Source organism: Aulostomus chinensis, chromosome 2 (assembly GCF_037954235.1).
Source record: "Aulostomus chinensis isolate RoL2024-O1b breed Wild chromosome 2, RoL_Achi_v1.0, whole genome shotgun sequence".
Lineage (NCBI taxonomy): Eukaryota > Metazoa > Chordata > Actinopteri > Syngnathiformes > Aulostomidae > Aulostomus > Aulostomus chinensis.
This window is the reverse complement of record NC_141321.1, coordinates 24568714-24588882: the sequence shown is the minus strand read 5'-3', so window position 1 is coordinate 24588882 and position 20169 is coordinate 24568714. Positions and strand designations below refer to the sequence as shown.

General features: G+C 39.4%; 1 long non-coding RNA gene across 1 annotated transcript; it reads right to left on the bottom strand.

Annotated features, from left to right (window-relative positions):
• Positions 1–938: 938 nt before the first annotated feature.
• On the bottom strand, positions 939–4203 carry LOC147269545 (uncharacterized). The gene is made up of 4 exons (XR_015111463.1): positions 3948–4203; positions 3664–3797; positions 1481–1727; positions 939–1161 (listed from the first exon to the last, which is right to left on the bottom strand). It is a non-coding gene; the product is annotated as an uncharacterized LOC147269545 (long non-coding RNA).
• Between the last annotated feature and the right edge of the window lie 15966 nt (positions 4204–20169).

Here is a 20169-nt window from a genome sequence, read left to right as displayed (position 1 = left end):
TCCCCAGGGGTGGCAGAGTTCAAAGAAAGGTGGCCCACCCTCCTCGAACCATTCCAGGTAACTGATACGTGAATAAACAGTTTCTGAATCCCTATATTTCATTCATTCATTTTCCATACAGCTTATCCCTTTTGGGGTCACGAGGGCTGCAGCCTATCCCAGCTATCATCGGGCAAGAGGCGGGGTACACGCTGAACCATTCGCCAGCCAATTGCAACATAGAGAGAAAGACAACCATTCGCGCACACTCATACCTCAGGGCAATTTAGAGTCACCAATTAACCTCATGAGTGTGTTTTTGGTCTGTGGCAGGAAGCCGGAGTAACCGCCAAACTTGAACACACAATTGAGTCCAAGCTCAATGCAGAGACGATACACATCACTTTGACTTCAAACAAGTCCAGGTATTTGACGTATGATGGCCACTGTCTCGCTGTGCACATTCAGCACATTAGAAAAGGGCCCACAGGGATCTGGCAGCTGCACCTCAGGGACTGTGACACCCACGTGGTGATCACCACGTGGGTGTCACAGTCAATTCCAAATTCTGTGTCTGCCTGAAGTGTAAAAATATAAAAATATGTTGTGTTTTGAAGTCGTTGTCACATAAAACACTAGAGAATTATGTAAACAAGGTTTGAACCAGCTGGTCCTCAGTCTAACTAAACCAGCACACCCACATGGCTGATTTAGAGTTGTGGACTTTCCTAACCTGTGTGAGCCTGGACTGTGAAAGTGTTGTTATCAGGAGGAATGTTTGAGCACAAGGCTACAACATGGAAGGTGTGACTACTTTTCTGAATACACTCAAGTGTTCCTTTTTATTGTAATATTACACTTAAACATGCAATCTTAAAGTTCTCTTTCTGTCTGAAGAACAAACCTTGGGGGGGGGGGGTGTCTTATCCCTCACGCTGGTCAAGAGTCCATAGCTGAAGAGGTGACTGATTTCTTCCAGTACGCAGTGTGTGGTGATTCCACCCATCCTTGAAGAACTCAAGGTGACTCTGGGTGTGTGGCAGAAAGCTCCAGTGCAGTGCACAGATGTGGAGTTCATCATCTGGGTCCAGTAGGCCATTACTTTCCATCCTGCAGAAGCAGGAGTAGAAGAGGTGTGACACTCCCCAGAGACATCACGCCATCACCTCTCAGTCCTTGAATCTAAACAAAACACACACAAACAAAACAAAGTCAGCTTTAGAAATCACCAAAGATGATGAAATGCTGTCAAGGCTGGTGCTGAAAACACAGGCTTGTGAAGAGCTCCAAGGTGTTCTGATCAGGAACTTTTACATGGATTTAGAACACATGCAATTAGATGGTTCCAACCCCCCCCCCCCCCCAAGAAATACACACAAACACAAATTACAAACCAAAAAGGTACTGAAGTCACATGGATGCATTCAATATCAATGCTGACTGGGCAAACCATGATAACATTAAGTACCACTTCAAGATTATTTATAGAACATCTGAATACCTTTGGTTGTGTGTACTTCTCCTGGTAATGTGGGAGTTGCGGTTCACTCCTTTGTGTGACCCCATGTACCCTGCTACTTCCAGGTGGTCGCCCCTTCATCAGCGCTAACAGAGATGGTGCTCCATAGGTCTGGACAGCCTGCGTGAAGCTGTTCAGCACTGTTGAGGCTCGGTTGTTGGTGGCAGCACGAAGACAGACCCTTAGACGGCTGAAGCCATCAACTCCCCCATGGACCACAACTCTCCATCTGTAAAAACAGTGACAGAAGCAGGGATCACTTGGGACAACATGAGGCACAGTGTGCAGTAAAGGGGAAATTTAACACTATTTGGTGAATGGCTGCTGCATAAACACACAGTATGAAAATGTGTATCTGTCAATCTGCATTCATGGTATATAACTGGATAAATCAACTGCACATTTTGCTTGTGTCTATGACTGCTTTAACCTTTTTAACTTCACTTTAACATGAGACTTTTATTGTTTTTTATCTGGAGGTTAACAGAAATCCACACCTGCTGTTATATTTCTGTTGACAGCATCCAATTGAAGCTATTTTTAACAACTGCCCATAGTGTTGCAATGAAACCATGGATTTAGACAAGAACCTGTGTAGCTAAGATGAACTTGAAAAACTTCAGCAACAAATTTTCTCACCACTCAGGCAGCAACACAAATTTCTTAACAGCAGCCGATGTGTTGCAGGCACGAGGAAAATTTCTGTTTTGCATTTTTTCTGAGACACTGAATTTTGGGTTTTCTTATCTGCAAGCCATAATCATCAATTCTACAATTCTACAATTTCATTTAGCAGACGCTTTTGTCCAAAGCGACGTACAACACAAGCAAGAATTCAGACTTAATTAAGGAAAAACCCATAGGAAGCACAAAAGTGCTTCAGTTGTGATTTGGTCACATGTACTGCCATCTAGTGGCAGAAGAAGTGTCGCCCCCCCTCCCCTTTTTTTTTTGGGGACAAATATACAACATCACACAACACAGTTAGTGCCACATAATCACTAAGTGCTGGGACTTGGGCCCTCTGACTTATTCTACCCCACAGAACAAAGAGGAGAAGAGTCAGGTTAAGTGCCGAGGTGCTCTCTGAACAATTGAGTCTTCAATTGTCTCTTAAAAGTAGAAAGGGACTCAGCAGAACACATCAACATCTCAAGAAATAAAAGCTTCAAATATTTCACTCTATGTTTAATTTGTGTATATTATGCCCTTTTCACACTGAAAAATGCATGTCAACGCAGGTTTTTGGACCCGCGTTTGCTCGGCTTTAGGGCTCATTCAAGCTTCCAGCAGACGCGCGTCTGAGCTCCCGCTGTGAGGCTGCGTGCCTGTGATTTTCTCTCTTGTACGTCATCGTGCTGACAGCATCATTGTTTCATGTAAACGACTCAAAATGCTGAGTCGACCCTTTCGGAGCGCCCAAAAACCCGTGTTGATCCACGTTTTTGGTGCAGTGGGAAAGGGGTTTAACGTTTGGGTTCACTTTCTGAAACGAGTGACAAAACATGTTGAACTTCTTCATGATATTCAAGTTTTTGGAAATGTACTTGAATCTACTTCCTGGTTTCCCAACATAGAGGCTTCCCTTATGAGTTTATGGTTGCCATCTATAAGCCACAGACTGTTGGCAGCTGGCACAGAATATCTCCTGCACCTGACGGTGTGTAGTCGTAGTGCGCGGACTAGAATTCCCTGTGGATCCACACATCGCATGGATTCTTGCACACATGGTCCTCCAATCAAAACAGGAAAACAAGTTGCAATTTAAAAGCTGCATCACATAAATGCTGAAAAAATCATTTCTAACGGTTAAAGAAGCCTCAACTGAATAAAGTGGATTAACATTCATGTCTAAGTCATGATTTCTCTGTATTGTTACACAGATCAGCAGTTGGTAAAAAAAAAAAATCATTAAAAGTTAAGTGAGTGTATCAGTAATGACAAAATGTCATGTTTGGCTGCTCAGTGTCAAATTAGTTAGCCTGATATTCCTGGTACAAATTAGACAGGTTGGTTTTTTTTGCAGCACTGTCTTTCATTGTGATCAAACATTTGCCTGAGCCCTTCATCTAAGTCATAGAAAAGCTTGCTGGATTCTTTTTATTCTGACTGGATGAAAACTTTAGTCCAAGTAGGCTATAGACCACTTCATGACATTCACTAACTTTGAACCTTCACACCTCCAGCCCAGAGATGTCCAAGCATCATCTTGTAGCCTGTATTTGGGTGATATCCAGGGAGTTCTGTGACAGCTGCATCCAACGTTGCATTGTCAGTGGAATTATTCAAGTCAGAAACCCTGCACACAAAGTTTCATGGTGAACAGGCAGAAAATTTGCTGTCATATGTGAGTTGTAACCTCTGCTAAGCCAAACTGGGGCAGTCCTACACAACTTTGATTGCCGTGTCATTCAGAAGTGTTGAGGGGGCAACGCGCCATAGAACTTACTGCTACTCTTGTACAACGCTGACAACTTCCATCCAGGTGCCAGGGATTTTTATTGAACAGCAAACACCGTCAAATAGAAAATATCAACTGTCTTTTGTGAGTATCGGTTTCTGTGTTGCTATTGGGTCCGTCTTGCGCTTTGTGACTGAGCTCGCTTCTGTTATGCCAAGATTACGGCGCTGAATAATTCAGTAAACAACAATACAACTACCACTGTCCTACAGTTAACAAATAATACAACTATTACTGTTAAACAGTTACATCAAGACATAACACACGAGAGAACATTTGCAGTTCACAACAGTAACAAACTCCATACTTGCAGCTGCTCCTACAATTTGTCTACTCCTGACTGACTGAGTGCTCTATTTATCTGGGTAATAACTCAAACATACTAACTAAACTAAACATACTAACCACTTGTTGCATTCACCCATTTACATAAGGTTTGAGTACTTAAACTGCTCATGGTCGTTGTCCCACATATTAGTCACCTTAGTTGAACACTTGTACTTAGATACAACATGTTGAACAAGTTTTTAGTGGCTGCTTCATGTCTACAAACCTCTGAACTTATTATTCATTCACTTGACACGACAAAAGTCAACGGTACGGCCGCTATCATTGCACCGCGGCGCTCGGTCAACTGCTACGGCGGACACGACATGCTGCATTAGCAGCTGAGGCTAGCGGTAGTTACGGCCTTATTTATGGACGGTAACTCCATTGTAAACATATACATATGACAGCACAACTCAAGAGTACACTTAATATGACGAGGCCAGGATTACAACACTAGTCAGCCTCGTTACCAGAGCCGACGCTGACACCTCCTGACGCAAATGGGTATTGTTCCACAATGACTTCAGCTAAAGCAGGCCAGTCTTTACCGGTGACACAGCGCATTTTAACCTACATTAATGACAAAAAGTAATGGTGGGGGACCAAGTTAATCACAATAACCAATAAAGAAATAAGTATGGACATAATTTGAACTAATCAAATATCCTGGGTGCCACAAAACCACATGATTCATTGTAAAGTGTAGATAAATGTATTCATATATTTGCTTTAACTGTAAATTAATCCATACATATATATTTGCTTAAACTGTAGTTAAATTTATACATATATTTACTTAAAATAGAGTGCAGGAAACACAAGGCAGTGAAGCACAGACCAGACTGTATAAGAGTGGACACAGGTGAAAAGGTCACAACAGGGAATAGCAGGAGTGTAGCTCATGGCTAGCATCACTCCCTCAAGCTAATCAGGTCGGAACAGAGTCCACAGAATCTCTATGGGAGTCAGAAGTAGATTAGAGCAAGGTCGTGAATCAGGGAAAGAGGGGTTTTTGTCTTCACAGATGAAACACGAAGTATACAATGGGAACAGATGGTGCTGGCACGCGGTCAGACAGAAGAATCTGCAAAAGAACACGAAGATCAAAAATACACACTTGCACGCATAAGCAATCACATAAGCACCTCCCTGTAACACATAAAACTGGAGAAGATAGTTAGATCGTTGGACTTCTTGCCCCAACGCCAGGGATGCCGCATCTGCGTATGCTGACTCCAGGATAGGGGAAGACCATCTCCAGAGCTCTGTATTCTTTCCTGTTAATCTGAATAAATTCTTTTGAACCAACTGGAAGGTGTCCTCTCCAGATTTTGAACAGCGCAATATAGACTCTGTGGGTCCTTCTGATTGATTAATGATGACTTGTTGAAAAATTCCTACAAAAGTTATACAATACGACCTTGTCATGCAAACTCATCTGCTACCGTGCTCTGCCATTCTACGGTGGAGTGTTCTCTCGCTCACACCGAGCAGGTGGGCTATTTTGTTCACACTAAGACCCGCCAACAAGTCTCCACGGCTTGCCTGGACAGCTCCAGCGATGGACGACCAACTTGTCCACTGTCAACACAACTTGCGACTCGAGTGCTTAGGTACTCCACAACATGACACAAGTTCCTGTAAACTACAGGGTCGACCTCCGAGTCTATTGTTTCATTTATGTAAATTAACTGTTCCAACAATGCTTCCACCCGGAACAGCAGGTAATCTGGGGAAGCATTATCAGCAATATCTGAGAATAAACGGAGCTCCCTCGAGCTTGTAGCCATATATACCGCCATTGAGAGTCATGTGGCGACTTCCTCCTGCTGTGGCTGTTGCCAGGCAGACGTAGTCAATTTCCCGCTCACATGTCGATCAACCAATAGGGAAAAAGTTGCACCCAAGACACTTGAACTGTGTGTTCACAGCGAACGGGAAATTCGCATTTGCGTCCGGTGTGAACACGCAGTTAGGACCGCACCCTAATTTGAATAACACCTCTTAAATGTGGAACTCAGATGAGTCCAGCCAGTCCCCTCCCCCCACCCTGCACTGGTTTTGTGGCGTCAGGTTCGTGCAATACGGAGTCAGAACCAAAATCTGCATAATAAGACTGATGATCTAGAGAATAAGACTGATGATCTACAGAATAGGTACAGAGTTGTGCTTTACAGATTTGCAGAACCTGAAAGGGGATCTGCAGAATCAGAATCGAAATCTGCAGAATCAGAGTTCTGCAGAATCAACTCAGTGAATCCAGGAAGGAGGAGATGCTGCTGAAGAGGATTCAGCAAAACCACATGATGGCACTGCGGAACTTCCAGGATGCAGAGGACAGCATGTCACAGGTCAGTTCCACACCATTAGACAACAAATGCAGAAGTCAGATGAGTCCAGACAGTCCCCTCCCCACAGACCCAACACTGGTTTTGGGTCTCCAAAAGGTCACGAAAATTGGGACTGCTAGAAGCTGTGGAGTCTGGTTCTCATGCACTAGAGAGTCAGAATCGTGATCTGCAGAATCAGAACCAAAATCTGCAGAATCAGAACCAAAATCTGCAGAATAAGACAGATGATCTAAAGAAGAAGTACAAAGTTGTACAATTACGGAAGCGTGATCGGCAGAATCAGAACCTTGATGTGCAGAATCAGAACCAAAATCTGCAGAATAAGACATGATCTCCAAAGAGGAAAAAAGTTGTTCAATTGCAGAAGCGGGATCTACAGAATCAGAACCATGATCTGCAGAATCGGAACCATGATCTGCAGAATCAGAACCAAAAACTGCAAAATAAGAACCATGATCTACAGAAGAGGTACAAAGTTTTACAATTACAGAAGCGTGATCTGCAGAATCAGAACCATGATCTGCAGAATCAGAACCATGATCTACAGAATAAGAACCATGATCTGTAGAATCAGAACCATAATCTGCAGAATCAGAACCAAAATCTGCAGAACAAGACAGATGATCTACATAAGAGGTACAAAGTTGTACAATTACAGAACCATGATCTGCAGAATCAGAACCATGATCTGCAGAATCAGTACCAAAATCTGCAGAATAAAACAGATGATCTACAGAAGAGGTATAAATTTTACACTTCCAGAACCATGATCTGCAAAATCACAACCATGATTTGCAGAATCAGAACCATAATGTGCAGAATCAGAACCAAAAACTGCAGGATCAGAACCATGATCTACAGAAGAGGTACAAAGTTGTACAATTACAGAAGCGTGATCTGCAGAATCAGAACCATGATCTGCAAAATCAGAACCAAAAACTGCAGGATCAGAACCATGATCTACAGAAGAGGTACAAAGTTGTACAATTACAGAAGCGTGATCTGCAGAATCAGAACCATGATCTACAGAATCAGAACCAAAATCTGCAGAACAAGACAGATGATCTACATAAGAGGTACAAAGTTGTACAATTACAGAAGCGTGATCTGCAGAATCAGAAGCATGATCTGCAGAATCAGAACCATGATCTAAAGAATCAGAACCATAATCTGCAGAATAAGAACCATGATCTACAGAAGAGGAAAACATTTTACACTTCCAGAAGCGTGATCTGCAGAATCAGAACCATGATCTACAGAATAAGAACCAAAATCTGCAGAATAAAACAGATGAGCTACAGAAGAGGTACAAAGTTGTACAATTCCAGAAGCGTGATCTGCAGAATCAGAACCATAATCTGCAGAATCAAAACCAAAACCTGCAGAATCAGAAACAAAATCTGCAGAACAAGACAGATGATCTACAGAAGAGGTACAAAGTTGTACAATTACAGAACCATGATCTGCAGGATCAGAACCATGATATACAAAAGAGGTACAAAGTTGTACAATTACAGAACCATGATATGCAGAATCAGAACCATAATCTGCAGAATCAAAACCAAAACCTGCAGAATCAGAAACAAAATCTGCAGAACAAGACAGATGATCTACAGAAGAGGTACAAAGTTGTACAATTACAGAACCATGATCTGCAGGATCAGAACCATGATCTACAAAAGAGGTACAAAGTTGTACAATTACAGAACCATGATATGCAGAATCAGAACCATAATGTGCAGAATCAGAACCATGATCTGCAGAATCAAAACCATGATCTACAGAAAAGGTAAAAAGTTGTACAATTACAGAAGCGTGATCTGCAGAATCAGAACCATGATCTACAGAAGAGGTACAAAGTTGTACAATTACAGAACCATGATCTGCAGAATCAGAACCATAATGTGCAGAATCATAACCAAAATCTGCAGAATAAGACAGATGATCTAAAGAAGAGGTAAAAATTTTACACTTCCAGAAGCGTGATCTGCAGAATCAGAACCATGATCTGCAGAATCAGAACCATGATCTACAGAATAACAACCAAAATCTGCAGAATAACACAGATGATCTACAGAAGAGGTACAAAGTTGTACAATTCCAGAAGAGTGATCTGCAGAATCAGAACCATAATCTGCAGAAACAAAACCAAAACCTGCAGAATCAGAAACAAAATCTGCAGAACAAGACAGATGATCTACAGAAGAGGTACAAAGTTGTACAATAACAGAACCATGATCTGCAGAATCAGAACCATAATGTGCAGAATCAGAACCATGATCTGCAGAATCAGAACCATGATCTGTAGAATCAGTACCAAAATCTGTAGAACAAGACAGATGATCTACAGAAGAGGTACAAAGTTGTACAATTACAGAACCATGATCTGCAGGATCAGAACCATGATCTACAAAAGAGGTACAAAGTTGTACAATTACAGAACCATGATCTGCAGAATCAGAACCATGATCTACAGAAGAGGTACAAAGTTGTACAATTACAGAACCATGATCTGCAGAATCAGAACCATAATGTGCAGAATCAGAACCATGATCTGCAGAATCAGAACCATGATCTGCAGAATCAGTACCAAAATCTGCAGAACAAGACAGATGATCTACAGAAGAGGTACAAAGTTGTACAATTACAGAACCATGATCTGCAGGATCAGAACCATGATCTACAGAAGAGGTAAAAAGTTGTACAATTACAGAACCATGATCTGCAGAATCAGAACCATGACTTACAAAAGAGGTACAAAGTCTTACAATGACAGAAACATGATCTGCAGAATCAGAACCATAATGTGCAGAAGAGGTACAAAGTTGTACAATTACAGAACCATGATCTGCAGAATCAGAACCATGATCTACAAAAGAGGTACAAAGTTGTACAATTACAGAACCATGATCTGCAGAATCAGAACCATAATGTGCAGAATCAGAACCAAAAACTGCAGAATAAGAACCATGATCTACAGAAGAGGTACAAAGTTGTACAATTACAGAACCATGATCTGCAGAATCAGAACCATGATCTACAAAAGAGGTACAAAGTTGTACAATTACAGAACCATGATCTGCAGAATCAGAACCATAATGTGCAGAATCAAAACCAAAAACTGCAGAATAAGAACCATGATCTACAGAAGAGGTACAAAGTTGTACAATTACAGAAGCGTGATCTGCAGAATCAGAACCATGATCTACAGAAGAGGTACAAAGTTGTACAATTACAGAACCATGATCTGCAGGATCAGAACCATGATCTACAGAAGAGGTACAAAGTTGTACAATTACAGAACCATGATCTGCAGAATCAGAACCATGATCTACAAAAGAGGTACAAAGTTGTACAATTACAGAACCATGATCTGCAGAATCAGAACCAAAAACTGCAGAATAAGAACCATGATCTACAGAAGAGGTACAAAGTTGTACAATTGCAGAACCATGATCTGCAGGATCAGAACCATGATCTACAAAAGAGGTACAAAGTTGTACAATAAGAGAACCATGATCTGCAGAATCAGAACCATGATCTACAGAAGAGGTACAAAGTTGTACAATTACAGAACCATGATCTGCAGAATCAGAACCATGATCTACAAAAGAGGTACAAAGTTGTACAATTACAGAACCATGATCTGCAGAATCAGAACCATGATCTACAGAAGAGGTACAAAGTTGTACAATTACAGAACCATGATCTGCAGAATCAGAACCATAATGTGCAGAATCAGAACCATGATCTGCAGAATCAGAACCATGATCTGCAGAATCAGTACCAAAATCTGCAGAACAAGACAGATGATCTACAGAAGAGGTACAAAGTTGTACAATTACAGAACCATGATCTGCAGGATCAGAACCATGATCTACAGAAGAGGTAAAAAGTTGTACAATTACAGAACCATGATCTGCAGAATCAGAACCATGATCTACAAAAGAGGTACAAAGTTGTACAATTACAGAACCATGATCTGCAGAATCAGAACCATGATCTACAAAAGAGGTACAAAGTTGTACAATTACAGAACCATGATCTGCAGAATCAGAACCATAATGTGCAGAATCAGAACCATGATCTGCAGAATCAGAACCATGATCTGCAGAATCAGTACCAAAATCTGCAGAACAAGACAGATGATCTACAGAAGAGGTACAAAGTTGTACAATTACAGAACCATGATCTGCAGAATCAGAACCATGATCTACAAAAGAGGTACAAAGTCGTACAATTACAGAACCATGATCTGCAGAATCAGAACCATAATGTGCAGAATCAGAACCATGATCTGCAGAATAAGAACCATGATCTACAGAAGAGGTACAAAGTTGTACAATTACAGAAGCGTGATCTGCAGAATCAGAACCATGATCTACAGAAGAGGTACAAAGTTGTACAATTACAGAACCATGATCTGCAGAATCAGAACCATGATCTACAAAAGAGGTACAAAGTTGTACAATTACAGAAACATGATCTGCAGAATCAGAACCATAATGTGCAGGATCATAACCAAAAACTGCAGAATAAGAACCATGATCTACAGAAGAGGTACAAAGTTGTACAATTACAGAACCATGATCTGCAGGATCAGAACCATGATCTACAGAAGAGGTACAAAGTTGTACAATTACAGAACCATGATCTGCAGGATCAGAACCATGATCTACAGAAGAGGTACAAAGTTGTACAATTACAGAACCATGATCTGCAGGATGAGAACCATGATCTACAGAAGAGGTACAAAGTTGTACAATTACAGAACCATGATCTGCAGAATCAGAACCATGATCTACAAAAGAGGTACAAAGTTGTACAATTACAGAACCATGATCTGCGGAATCAGAACCAAAAACTGCAGAATAAGAACCATGATCTACAGAAGAGGTACAAAGTTGTACAATTACAGAACCATGATCTGCAGGATCAGAACCATGATCTACAAAAGAGGTACAAAGTTGTACAATAACAGAACCATGATCTGCAGAATCAGAACCATGATCTACAGAAGAGGTACAAAGTTGTACAATTACAGAACCATGATCTGCAGAATCAGAACCATGATCTACAAAAGAGGTACAAAGTTGAACAATTACAGAACCATGATCTGCAGAATCAGAACCATAATGTGCAGAATCAGAACCAAAGACTGCAGAATAAGAACCATGATCTACAGAAGAGGTACAAAGTTGTACAATTACAGAACCATGATCTGCAGAATCAAAACCATGATCTACAGAAGAGGTACAAAGTTGTACAATTACAGAACCATGACCTGCAGAATCAGAACCATAACGTGCAGAATCATTACCAAAAACTGCAGAATAAGAACCATGATCTACAGAAGAGGTACAAAGTTGTACAATTACAGAACCATGATCTGCAGAATCAGAACCATAATGTGCAGAATCATAACCAAAATCTGCAGAATAAGAACCATGATCTACAGAAGAGGTACAAAGTTGTACAATTACAGAACCATGATCTGCAGAATCAGAACCATAATTTGCAGAATCATAACCAAAATCTGCAGAATAAGAACCATGATCTACAGAAGAGGTACAAAGTTGTACAATTACAGAAGCGTGATCTGCAGAATCAGAACCATGATCTACAGAAGAGGTACAAAGTTGTACAATTACAGAACCATGATCTGCAGAATCAAAACCATGATCTACAAAAGAGGTACAAAGTTGTACAATTACAAAACCATGATCTGCAGAATCAGAACCATAATGTGCAGAATCATAACCAAAAACTGCAGAATAAGAACCATGATCTACAGAAGAGGTACAAAGTTGTACAATTACAGAACCATGATCTGCAGGATCAGAACCATGATCTACAGAAGAGGTACAAAGTTGTACAATTACAGAACCATGATCTGCAGAATCAGAACCATAATGGGCAGAATCAGAACCAAAAACTGCAGAATAAGAACCATGATCTACAGAAGAGGTACAAAGTTGTACAATTACAGAAGTGTGATCTGCAGAATCAGAACCATGATCTACAGAAGAGGTACAAAGTTGTACAATTACAGAACCATGATCTGCAGAATCAGAACCATGATCTACAAAAGAGGTACAAAGTTGTACAATTACAGAACCATGATCTGCAGAATCAGAACCATAATGTGCAGAATCATAACCAAAAACTGCAGAATAAGAACCATGATCTACAGAAGAGGTACAAAGTTGTACAATTACAGAACCATGATCTGCAGGATCAGAACCATGATCTACAAAAGAGGTACAAAGTTGTACAATTACAGAACCATGATCTGCAGAATCAGAACCATGATCTACAAAAGAGGTACAAAGTTGTACAATTACAGAACCATGATCTGCAGAATCAGAACCATAATGTGCAGAATCATAACCAAAAACTGCAGAATAAGAACCATGATCTACAGAAGAGGTACAAAGTTGTACAATTACAGAACCATGATCTGCAGGATCAGAACCATGATCTACAAAAGAGGTACAAAGTTGTACAATAACAGAACCATGATCTGCAGAATCAGAACCATGATCTACAGAAGAGGTACAAAGTTGTACAATTACAGAACCATGATCTGCAGAATCAGAACCATGATCTACAAAAGAGGTACAAAGTTGTATATTTACAGAACCATGATCTGCAGAATCAGAACCATAATGTGCAGAATCAGAACCAAAGACTGCAGAATAAGAACCATGATCTACAGAAGAGGTACAAAGTTGTACAATTACAGAACCATGATCTGCAGAATCAAAACCATGATCTACAGAAGAGGTACAAAGTTGTACAATTACAGAACCATGATCTGCAGTATCAGAACCATAATGTGCAGAATCATAACCAAAATCTGCAGAATAAGAACCATGATCTACAGAAGAGGTACAAAGTTGTACAATTACAGAAGCGTGATCTGCAGAATCAGAACCATGATCTACAGAAGAGGTACAAAATTGTACAATTACAGAACCATGATCTGCAGAATCAAAACCATGATCTACAAAAGAGGTACAAAGTTGTACAATTACAGAACCATTATCTGCAGAATCAGAACCATAATGTGCAGAATCATAACCAAAAACTGCAGAATAAGAACCATGATCTACAGAAGAGGTACAAAGTTTTACAATTACAGAACCATGATCTGCAGGATCAGAACCATGATCTACAGAAGAGGTACAAAGTTGTACAATTACAGAACCATGATCTGCAGAATCAGAACCATGATCTACAAAAGAGGTACAAAGTCGTACAATTACAGAACCATGATCTGCAGAATCAGAACCATAATGTGCAGAATCAGAACCAAAAACTGCAGAATAAGAACCATGATCTACAGAAAAGGTACAAAGTTGTACAATTACAGAAGCGTGATCTGCAGAATCAGAACCATGATCTACAGAAGAGGTACAAAGTTGTACAATTACAGAACCATGATCTGCAGAATCAGAACCATGATCTACAGAAGAGGTACAAAGTTGTACAATTAAAGAACCATGATCTGCAGGATCAGAACCATGATCTACAGAAGAGGTACAAAGTTGTACAATTACAGAACCATGATCTGCAGAATCAGAACCATGATCTACAAAAGAGGTACAAAGTTGTACAATTACAGAACCATGATCTGCAGAATCAGAACCATAATGTGCAGAATCAGAACCATGATCTGCAGAATAAGAACCATGATCTACAGAAGAGGTACAAAGTTGTACAATTACAGAACCATGATCTGCAGGATCAGAACCATGATCTACAAAAGAGGTACAAAGTCGTACAATTACAGAACCATGATCTGCAGAATCAGAACCATAATGTGCAGAATCAGAACCATGATCTGCAGAATAAGAACCATGATCTACACAAGAGGTACAAAGTTGTACAATTACAGAACCATGATCTGCAGAATCAGAACCATGATCTACAAAAGAGGTACAAAGTCGTACAATTACAGAACCATGATCTGCAGAATCAGAACCATAATGTGCAGAATCAGAACCATGATCTGCAGAATAAGAACCATGATCTACAGAAGAGGTACAAAGTTGTACAATTACAGAACCATGATCTGCAGAATCAGAACCATGATCTACAAAAGAGGTACAAAGTTGTACAATTACAGAACCATGATCTGCAGAATCAGAACCATAATGTGCAGAATCATAACCAAAAACTGCAGAATAAGAAGCATGATCTACAGAAGAGGTACAAAGTTGTACAATTACAGAACAATGATCTGCAGAATCAGAACCATGATCTACAGAAGAGGTACAAAGTTGTACAATTACAGAACCATGATCTGCAGGATCAGAACCATGATCTACAGAAGAGGTACAAAGTTGTACAATTACAGAACCATGATCTGCAGAATCAGAACCATGATCTACAAAAGAGGTACAAAGTTGTACAATTACAGAACCATGATCTGCAGAATCAGAACCATAATGTGCAGAATCAGAACCAAAAACTGCAGAATAAGAACCATGATCTACAGAAGAGGTACAAAGTTGTACAATTACAGAACCATGATCTGCAGGATCAGAACCATGATCTACAAAAGAGGTACAAAGTTGTCCAATAACAGAACCATGATCTGCAGAATCAGAACCATGATCTACAGAAGAGGTACAAAGTTGTACAATTACAGAACCATGATCTGCAGAATCAGAACCATGATCTACAAAAGAGGTACAAAGTTGTACAATTACAGAACCATGATCTGCAGAATCAGAACCATAATGTGCAGAATCAGAACCAAAGACTGCAGAATAAGAACCATGATCTACAGAAGAGGTACAAAGTTGTACAATTACAGAACCATGATCTGCAGAATCAAAACCATGATCTACAGAAGAGGTACAAAGTTGTACAATTACAGAACCATGATCTGCAGAATCAGAACCATAATGTGCAGAATCATAACCAAAAACTGCAGAATAAGAACCATGATCTAAAGAAGAGGTACAAAGTTGTACAATTACAGAACCATGATCTGCAGAATCAGAACCATAATGTGCAGAATCATAACCAAAATCTGCAGAATAAGAACCATGATCTACAGAAGAGGTACAAAGTTGTACAATTACAGAACCATGATCTGCAGGATCAGAACCATGATCCACAGAAGAGGTACAAAGTTGTACAATTACAGAACCATGATCTGCAGAATCAGAACCATGATCTACAGAAGAGGTACAAAGTTGTACAATTACAGAACCATGATCTGCAGAATCAGAACCATGATCTAAAAAAGAGGTACAAAGTTGTACAATTACAGAACCATGATCTGCAGAATCAGAACCATAATGTGCAGAATCAGAACCAAAGACTGCAGAATAAGAACCATGATCTACAGAAGAGGTACAAAGTTGTACAATTACAGAACCATGATCTGCAGAATCAAAACCATGATCTACAGAAGAGGTACAAAGTTGTACAATTACAGAACCATGATCTGCAGAATCAAAACCATGATCTATAAAAGAGGTACAAAGTTGTACAATTACAGAACCATGATCTGCAGAATCAGAACCATGATCTACAAAAGAGGTACAAAGTTGTACAGTTACAGAACCATGATCTGCAGAATCAGAACCATAATGTGCAGAATCAGAACCAAAGACTGCAGAATAAGAACCATGATCTACAGAAGAGGTACAAAGTTGTACAATTACAGGACCATGATCTGCAGAATCAAAACCATGATCTACAGAAGAGGTACAAAGTTGTACAATTACAGAACCATGATCTGCAGAATCAGAACCATAATGTGCAGAATCATAACCAAAAACTGCAGAATAAGAACCATGATCTAAAGAAGAGGTACAAAGTTGTACAATTACAGAACCATGATCTGCAGAATCAGAACCATAATGTGCAGAATCATAACCAAAATCTGCAGAATAAGAACCATGATCTACAGAAGAGGTACAAAGTTGTACAATTACAGAACCATGATCTGCAGGATCAGAACCATGATCTACAGAAGAGGTACAAAGTTGTACAATTACAGAACCATGATCTGCAGAATCAGAACCATGATCTACAGAAGAGGTACAAAGTTGTACAATTACAGAACCATGATCTGCAGAATCAGAACCATGATCTACAAAAGAGGTACAAAGTTGTACAATTACAGAACCATGATCTGCAGAATCAGAACCATAATGTGCAGAATCAGAACCAAAGACTGCAGAATAAGAACCATGATCTACAGAAGAGGTACAAAGTTGTACAATTACAGAACCATGATCTGCAGAATCAAAACCATGATCTACAGAAGAGGTACAAAGTTGTACAATTACAGAACCATGATCTGCAGAATCAAAACCATGATCTATAAAAGAGGTACAAAGTTGTACTATTACAGAACCATGATCTGCAGAATCAGAACCATAATGTGCAGAATCATAACCAAAAACTGCAGAATAAGAACCATGATCTACAGAAGAGGTACAAAGTTGTACAATTACAGAACCATGATCTGCAGAATCAAAACCATGATCTATAAAAGAGGTACAAAGTTGTACAATTACAGAACCATGATCTGCAGAATCAGAACCATGATCTACAAAAGAGGTACAAAGTTGTACAATTACAGAACCATGATCTGCAGAATCAGAACCATAATGTGCAGAATCAGAACCAAAGACTGCAGAATAAGAACCATGATCTACAGAAGAGGTACAAAGTTGTACAATTACAGGACCATGATCTGCAGAATCAAAACCATGATCTACAGAAGAGGTACAAAGTTGTACAATAACAGAACCATGATCTGCAGAATCAGAACCATAATGTGCAGAATCATAACCAAAAACTGCAGAATAAGAACCATGATCTAAAGAAGAGGTACAAAGTTGTACAATTACAGAACCATGATCTGCAGGATCAGAACCATGATCTACAGAAGAGGTACAAAGTTGTACAATTACAGAACCATGATCTGCAGAATCAAAACCATGATCTATAAAAGAGGTACAAAGTTGTACAATTACAGAACCATGATCTGCAGAATCAGAACCATGATCTACAAAAGAGGTACAAAGTTGTACAATTACAGAACCATGATCTGCAGAATCAGAACCATAATGTGCAGAATCAGAACCAAAGACTGCAGAATAAGAACCATGATCTACAGAAGAGGTACAAAGTTGTACAATTACAGAACCATGATCTGCAGAATCAAAACCATGATCTACAGAAGAGGTACAAAGTTGTACAATTACAGAACCATGATCTGCAGAATCAAAACCATGATCTATAAAAGAGGTACAAAGTTGTACAATTACAGAACCATGATCTGCAGAATCAGAACCATAATGTGCAGAATCATAACCAAAAACTGCAGAATAAGAACCATGATCTACAGAAGAGGTACAAAGTTGTACAATTACAGAACCATGATCTGCAGGATCAGAACCATGATCTACAGAAGAGGTACAAAGTTGTACAATTACAGAACCATGATCTGCAGAATCAGAACCATGATCTACAGAAGAGGTACAAAGTTGTACAATTACAGAACCATGATCTGCAGAATCAGAACCATGATCTACAAAAGAGGTACAAAGTTGTACAATTACAGAACCATGATCTGCAGAATCAGAACCATAATGTGCAGAATCAGAACCAAAGACTGCAGAATAAGAACCATGATCTACAGAAGAGGTACAAAGTTGTACAATTACAGAACCATGATCTGCAGAATCAAAACCATGATCTACAGAAGAGGTACAAAGTTGTACAATTACAGAACCATGATCTGCAGAATCAAAACCATGATCTATAAAAGAGGTACAAAGTTGTACTATTACAGAACCATGATCTGCAGAATCAGAACCATAATGTGCAGAATCATAACCAAAAACTGCAGAATAAGAACCATGATCTACAGAAGAGGTACAAAGTTGTACAATTACAGAACCATGATCTGCAGAATCAAAACCATGATCTATAAAAGAGGTACAAAGTTGTACAATTACAGAACCATGATCTGCAGAATCAGAACCATGATCTACAAAAGAGGTACAAAGTTGTACAATTACAGAACCATGATCTGCAGAATCAGAACCATAATGTGCAGAATCAGAACCAAAGACTGCAGAATAAGAACCATGATCTACAGAAGAGGTACAAAGTTGTACAATTACAGGACCATGATCTGCAGAATCAAAACCATGATCTACAGAAGAGGTACAAAGTTGTACAATTACAGAACCATGATCTGCAGAATCAGAACCATAAAGTGCAGAATCATAACCAAAAACTGCAGAATAAGAACCATGATCTAAAGAAGAGGTACAAAGTTGTACAATTACAGAACCATGATCTGCAGAATCAGAACCATAATGTGCAGAATCATAACCAAAATCTGCAGAATAAGAACCATGATCTACAGAAGAGGTACAAAGTTGTACAATTACAGAACCATGATCTGCAGGATCAGAACCATGATCTACAGAAGAGGTACAAAGTTGTACAATTACAGAACCATGATCTGCAGAATCAAAACCATGATCTATAAAAGAGGTACAAAGTTGTACAATTACAGAACCATGATCTGCAGAATCAGAACCATAATGTGCAGAATCATAACCAAAAACTGCAGAATAAGAACCATGATCTACAGAAGAGGTACAAAGTTGTACAATTACAGAACCATGATCTGCAGAATCAAAACCATGATCTATAAAAGAGGTACAAAGTTGTACAATTACAGAACCATGATCTGCAGAATCAGAACCATGATCTACAAAAGAGGTACAAAGTTGTACAATTACAGAACCATGATCTGCAGAATCAGAACCATAATGTGCAGAATCAGAACCAAAGACTGCAGAATAAGAACCATGATCTACAGAAGAGGTACAAAGTTGTACAATTACAGGACCATGATCTGCAGAATCAAAACCATGATCTACAGAAGAGGTACAAAGTTGTACAATTACAGAACCATGATCTGCAGAATCAGAACCATAATGTGCAGAATCATAACCAAAAACTGCAGAATAAGAACCATGATCTAAAGAAGAGGTACAAAGTTGTACAATTACAGAACCATGATCTGCAGAATCAGAACCATAATGTGCAGAATCATAACCAAAATCTGCAGAATAAGAACCATGATCTACAGAAGAGGTACAAAGTTGTACAATTACAGAACCATGATCTGCAGGATCAGAACCATGATCTACAGAAGAGGTACAAAGTTGTACAATTACAGAACCATGATCTGCAGGATCAGAACCATGATCTACAGAAGAGGTACAAAGTTGTACAATTACAGGACCATGATCTGCAGAATCAAAACCATGATCTACAGAAGAGGTACAAAGTTGTACAATTACAGAACCATGATCTGCAGAATCAGAACCATAAAGTGCAGAATCATAACCAAAAACTGCAGAATAAGAACCATGATCTAAAGAAGAGGTACAAAGTTGTACAATTACAGAACCATGATCTGCAGAATCAGAACCATAATGTGCAGAATCATAACCAAAATCTGCAGAATAAGA